Raw genomic sequence first — 6,000 nt, forward strand, 5'->3', positions numbered from 1 at the left:
CAACCCTTTCACAAGTACCGGTGAAAGGTGATTTAGTCATCTTTCCAAGTAAACAAGATTCGCACGTGTCATCTGACTTTAGGTCAAATGACTCCAAGACTCCAAACTTTTGGAGTTGGGCTATGCGCTTCTTGTTGACATGTCCAATACGACAATGCCACAAGCATGCCTTGTCTAAACCATCAGACGAATCGATATGCAACACATTATTCCCTAAGTTGTCTACAACCATCACCGTTTTATGTACACCATTACAAGGAAATGCTTCAAAATATAAAGCACCATTATACAAAGCATTAATAGAACCAATTTCATTATTAAATTAAAATAATAAACCTTGTTTGTACAAACCATGAAAATAGATAATATTCCTTGTCATTTCTAACGAGTAGGAACAATCATTCACTTCTAAACCTAACCCACTACTAAGCACTAAAGAATAAATCCCGATCTTGGTGACAGGCGACAGTTTCCTATTTCCCATTATCAGGTTTATCTTCCCATGCTTCACCTCCCTACTTCTTCTTAGCCCCTTGAAATCAGAACAAATGTGAAAACCACATCCTGTATCATGGACCCAAGAACTAGCATGTGACGAATTATTAGATTGAATAGTATAAATACCTGCGAAGGTGAGCTTTATCTTCCCATCCTTGATGTCTTGCAAGTATTTCATGCAACTTCATTTCCAATGCCATTTCTCATGATAGTAGAAGCACGTTGCTTCTTTAGGATCAGACGAGGGAGTGGCAGAATCGACTTTACCTTTGGATCCATTTGAGGAGGATCCATCATGGTACTTTCCCTTGTGGCTCTTAGAGGGAGCTCACCTTGCTACGAAGACCATGTTGTCACTAGGTCTGTAGAAAAGATATCCATAAGATTTTTGTGGGTAGCCGATGAGAATACACCGCTCGCTGTGAGGTTCAAGCTTTTCGTGAGTATCTCATCTTACGAAATCCTCGCAACCCCAAACCTTGATATGTGACAACGAGGGAACCTTCCCTGTCCAGATCTCGTGAGTTGTTTTGGCAACCTTCTTAGTTAGGACTAGATTAAGGATATGGGAGGCAGTCTCGAAGGAATACCCCCAAAATATAGATAGGTAACAAAGCTCGAATCATCATGGAACGAACCATGTCCAACAAGTTTCGAATGCGCCTCTCAGGCACACCATTGAGCTGCGGTGTCCTAGGCGGCATCTATTGTGAAAAGATTCCACATTCCTTAAGATAGTCATGGAACTCGATACTAAGATACTCACCACCCCTATCGGATCTAATCATCTTTATCTTCCTGCCCAATTGATTCTCCACTTCTTGCTTAAACTCTTTTTGTACTTTTCAAAGGTTTCCGACTTGTGCTTGATTAAGTAGATATACCCATATCTGCTATAATAGTCGGTGAACGTAACGTAGAAGCGATTAGCATTCCTTACGGTGGATCTGAAGTGCCCACACACATATATCTGTATGAGATCCAACAATACCTCACCCCTTTCACAAGTATCGGTGAAAGGTGATTTAGTCGTCTTTCTAAGTAAAAAAGATTCGCACGTGTCATCTGACTTTAGGTCAAATGACTCCAAGACTCCAAACTTTTGGAGTTGGGCTATGCGCTTCTTGTTGACATGTCCAATACGACAATGCCACAAGCATGCCTTGTCTAAACCATCAGACGAATCGATATGCAACACATTATTCCCTAAGTTGTCTACAACCATCACCGTTTTATGTACACCATTACAAGGAAATGCTTCAAAATATAAAGCACCATTATACAAAGCATTAATAGAACCAATTTCATTATTAAATTAAAATAATAAACCTTGTTTGTACAAACCATGAAAATAGATAATATTCCTTGTCATTTCTAACGAGTAGGAACAATCATTCACTTCTAAACCTAACCCACTACTAAGCACTAAAGAATAAATCCCGATCTTGGTGACAGGCGACAGTTTCCTATTTCCCATTATCAGGTTTATCTTCCCATGCTTCACCTCCCTACTTCTTCTTAGCCCCTTGAAATCAGAACAAATGTGAAAACCACATCCTGTATCATGGACCCAAGAACTAGCATGTGACAAGTTATTAGATTTAATAGTATAAATATCTGCGAAGGAGGGCTTTATATTCCCGTCCTTGATGTCTTGCAAGTATTTCATGCAACTTCATTTCCAATTCCCTTTCTCATGATTGTAGAAGCATGCTGCTTCTTTAGGATTAGATGAGGGAGTGGCAGAACTGGCTTTACCTTTGGATCCATTTGAGGAGGATCCATCATGGGACTTTACCTTGTGGCTCTTAGAGGAAGCTTTCCTCTTCTTCCCTTTTCCATGTCCTATAGCGAGGACAGGGGCGGCAGTAGTAGGGGTCGACTCGCCAGCTTTGCCTTTCAGTCCACTTTCAGCAGTTCTTAACAGACCTTGAAGTTTGCTCAAGGTGACTTCCTCCTTATTCATATGATAAGTCATCTTGAATTAATCATAACAAGGAGGTAAAGAGTGGAGAATGATATCAATCACCAACTCTTCGTAAAAGTTGAAATTCAACTTGAGCAGACGATCCACGTACCTTTGCATCCTTTGCAAGTGGCTCATGATGGACTCTTCATCTTTCATCTTGGTCGTTATCAACGAGGCGACAATATCGTACCTTTCTTGACGCGCACTTTGATGGTACTTTCCATGAAATCTTGGCACATCTTGTAAGGCCAGTAGTCCTCATAGAATCGCTGGAGCTTAAGAGTCATAGTAGCTACCATTATACGCGACACCTTTGTCACATCTTTTTTGTGAGCCTATACTCAGCTATCTCTTCAGCAGAAGCTTTGGTTTCATCTATCTCTTTGAGATTTTCGTTGATGACGTATTCTTTCTCCTCCTATCGAAGGGCCATGTGGACATTGCAGATCCAATCATTGAAATTAGACCCATCGAAGGTGACCCTCCCACAAATGTTCATAAGAGAAAAGGAGCTTGAGGAGTTGGAGTTCGAGCCAGAAGCGTTGTTTGAGCCAAACTTCTGAAAAAGAAAAGGAACAAAGTTTAGATGAGATAAGCAATCCTTAATATAACAACCAAATGAAATATTAAGGCTAGGACCCAACACTGTAATTCACAATTCGGAAGAGGGATGCCGTAATCCAATTGCAAATTATATGGAGATTGGTAAATCACGATTTACCAATTCCACCACGAAACCGAAATGAACAATTAGGTTTTAATTGAAATGAAATTCCTTAATTCTTTTGAGTTCATTGAACTTTTCAATGTCATGTTTAATCTCAATTATGACCTTCAAGTTTGTGACTGGGATACCGAGGATCACAAACAAGGTGTGAATAACCATGCAAATTAGCTTGGCACTCTCGATGTCATTTACCACCTAATCGATGTGTTGCTTAACCACACACACTCCATTGAACTATGGTAATTTTCAAGCTACCCTTTGCCACCGTTGTTAGTCCAAGTTAGTGTGTCGGTTATCCACACACGCTCCACTACGACTTTGCAAGGTGCACAGTGTATTTTCATGGAATTGAATCATTTTCACATTTTTCCTAAAGTAACTAAGATTGGGAATGTATAAAAACATTTAGGTACTTTATAATATTCATTATACTTATTGATGAGGAATTAATGTCCGATCCTACCCGTTCGGGTAACGACCCTCCACCAATCAAGGAAGCGTTGGGTGAGAGTGGACACCCATTCAACCGCCATTTTATAGGCATTTTCCTTATACCCCCCTTATAGATCGGCTTTGTGAATGAGGCATACTAACGGTAAGACTGAATCATCTTATACATATATATAAGTATTAAACTTTTAATATTACAATTGTATAAGGGTTGTATTTTAAACTTTTAAAACACTAGGGTTTTAGAATTTAATAATTCAAAATTAGAACTTTTAATCAAATTTTAAATTCCAAAACTTGTGGGCAAGAATTGAAACTTTTCAAAACTTCTAGATCAAATTTTAAATAATTAAACTAATCTTATAATTTTAGACATTATCTTAAAATTTGATCATTATCTTCCAATTAGATGAGGATAATCATTACCATAATAGAAAATTCGAATTTTAACAGTTAAAATAGTTTAAGGTAATGATCCTTATCTAATTCAGGCTTGAAATCTGAAAGATCTGCCATCCGAGGAACCAACTCGTCAAGTCAGGGCATGGACTCGTCGAGTAGGTCCAACTCGTCAAGTCCATCTTAGGACTCGTCGAGTTCTGTAGTCAGAAGCCAAAAATCGATTTTTGTTCCAGCTTTGAAAAACACAATAGCATCAAATATAATAGAAAGACACCCTAAGTTCTGATACCACTGATGGTTTTTGAGCATTACCACATTACTATGGTGCAAATGCAACCCTAATTGCTTTGGATCTAGTTTTTTCTCAAGTTAAACATGCATAATAAATTTCCAAAGCAAAACCCTAATCTAGCATACATATGTAACAACGTAAATTTCTAAACAAAATTTCATTTTTCAACAACCAAATTCATATAAAAATATTCTCCAATATTTCCAATATTAGTTTTTGAAACATAGCATATCCTAATATCATAAAATCAAACTCTCTCTCTCTCTCTCTCGTGTGTACGAATCACGCCGACGCCTTCCCACGGCCCTCGCTAGTACCTGAAACACATAACACAACAACTGTAAGGATAATTGCTTAGTGAGTTCCCCAAAGTACCGCATATAACACATACACCACTCGAGGCTAATATACGACCCTTTGGTCGATGTGTCTCAGTGGGACCCTCTAGTCCCGTAGCTCGTTGGACCCTCTAGTCCGGTCATAGCCCGTTGGACCCTCCGGTCCGGTCGGTATCATTATACAGCATACATATATCACATAGGACATAATCTCATACATAACACATAAGACCCTCTGGTCATCACATAATACCACTCTAGGTAACGTATAGTGAGAAGACTCACCTCAGGTGTCTCGGTAAGTCTCTGACTCGGTAGAAATGTGATCTAGCCTCCACCTAATCACATAGAGTAAATACTCTCATAAATACAACTATACTCAACCCTTCTTAACACCCTCAGAAGGGTAAAAGACCATTTTACCCCTCTCTTGGCTTAAAGGCCTCACTGTTGACCAACCCTAAAAGTCAACAAAAGTCAACGATCAAACTTTGACCCGACTCGTCGAGTGCACTTGGGCGACTCGGCGAGTTTACACGTGTCCACTGACTCTCTTAGTCCCTCTCTTGGCACGTCGAGTAGTTCCCCTGACTCGACGAGTCACACCTGACATGAATCGCGGGGCAACCCCGACTCAACTCGCCGAGTCTCAAGAACAACTCGGCGAGTTCCGCCTTGAACTCCAGTCCCCCTAACTCTCCCTGAATCACTGAGTTATTTCCCCAACTCGGCAATTCTACTCACTGAGTGATTACGGGAAACCCTCATCCTACTCGCCGAGTCTGATCTTCGGACTCCACGAGTTCATGCCATGCACAAACTCCATAGACCTCCTGAGGTCAGATCTGTTCCTTAAATTCATAGATCTGGCCTTCCCAAGCATGATAATCACGTAAAGTTCAAACCTTGACACTCATATAACATCTAAATGGTCTAACTTGGTGATTTAGCCCCAAAAATGACATCCCAAGCCCATGGCTCCCAAAATGACTCAAAATGCTCCAAGGGTTAAGGTCTCTGAACCTCTTTGGGTCCAGATCCAAAGAATAGACTCGAGAAGGGACCAATTGCTCCACTTATCCACCCTCTAAAGGGGTTAGAAAACTCTAACACTAAGAATCAACACCAAAACTGAAGAAGGTCCGAACAAATACCTCAATATGATCTCTATGAACTTTGAAGTCACCAAAATCGCACCTCCTTCAGCCTCCTCTTGCCTTGGTCACCTCCTTTTTGCAAATACACCAACAAAAGGATCAAGAATGGCCTCTCCTTCCTCACAAACGCTCTAGATCCCTTAGGGTTTCTCTCTGGGGTTTGGTAG

The sequence above is a fragment of the Lactuca sativa genome, chromosome 4, assembly GCF_002870075.4.
Source record: "Lactuca sativa cultivar Salinas chromosome 4, Lsat_Salinas_v11, whole genome shotgun sequence".
In the NCBI taxonomy this organism is placed as follows: Eukaryota; Viridiplantae; Streptophyta; class Magnoliopsida; order Asterales; family Asteraceae; genus Lactuca; species Lactuca sativa.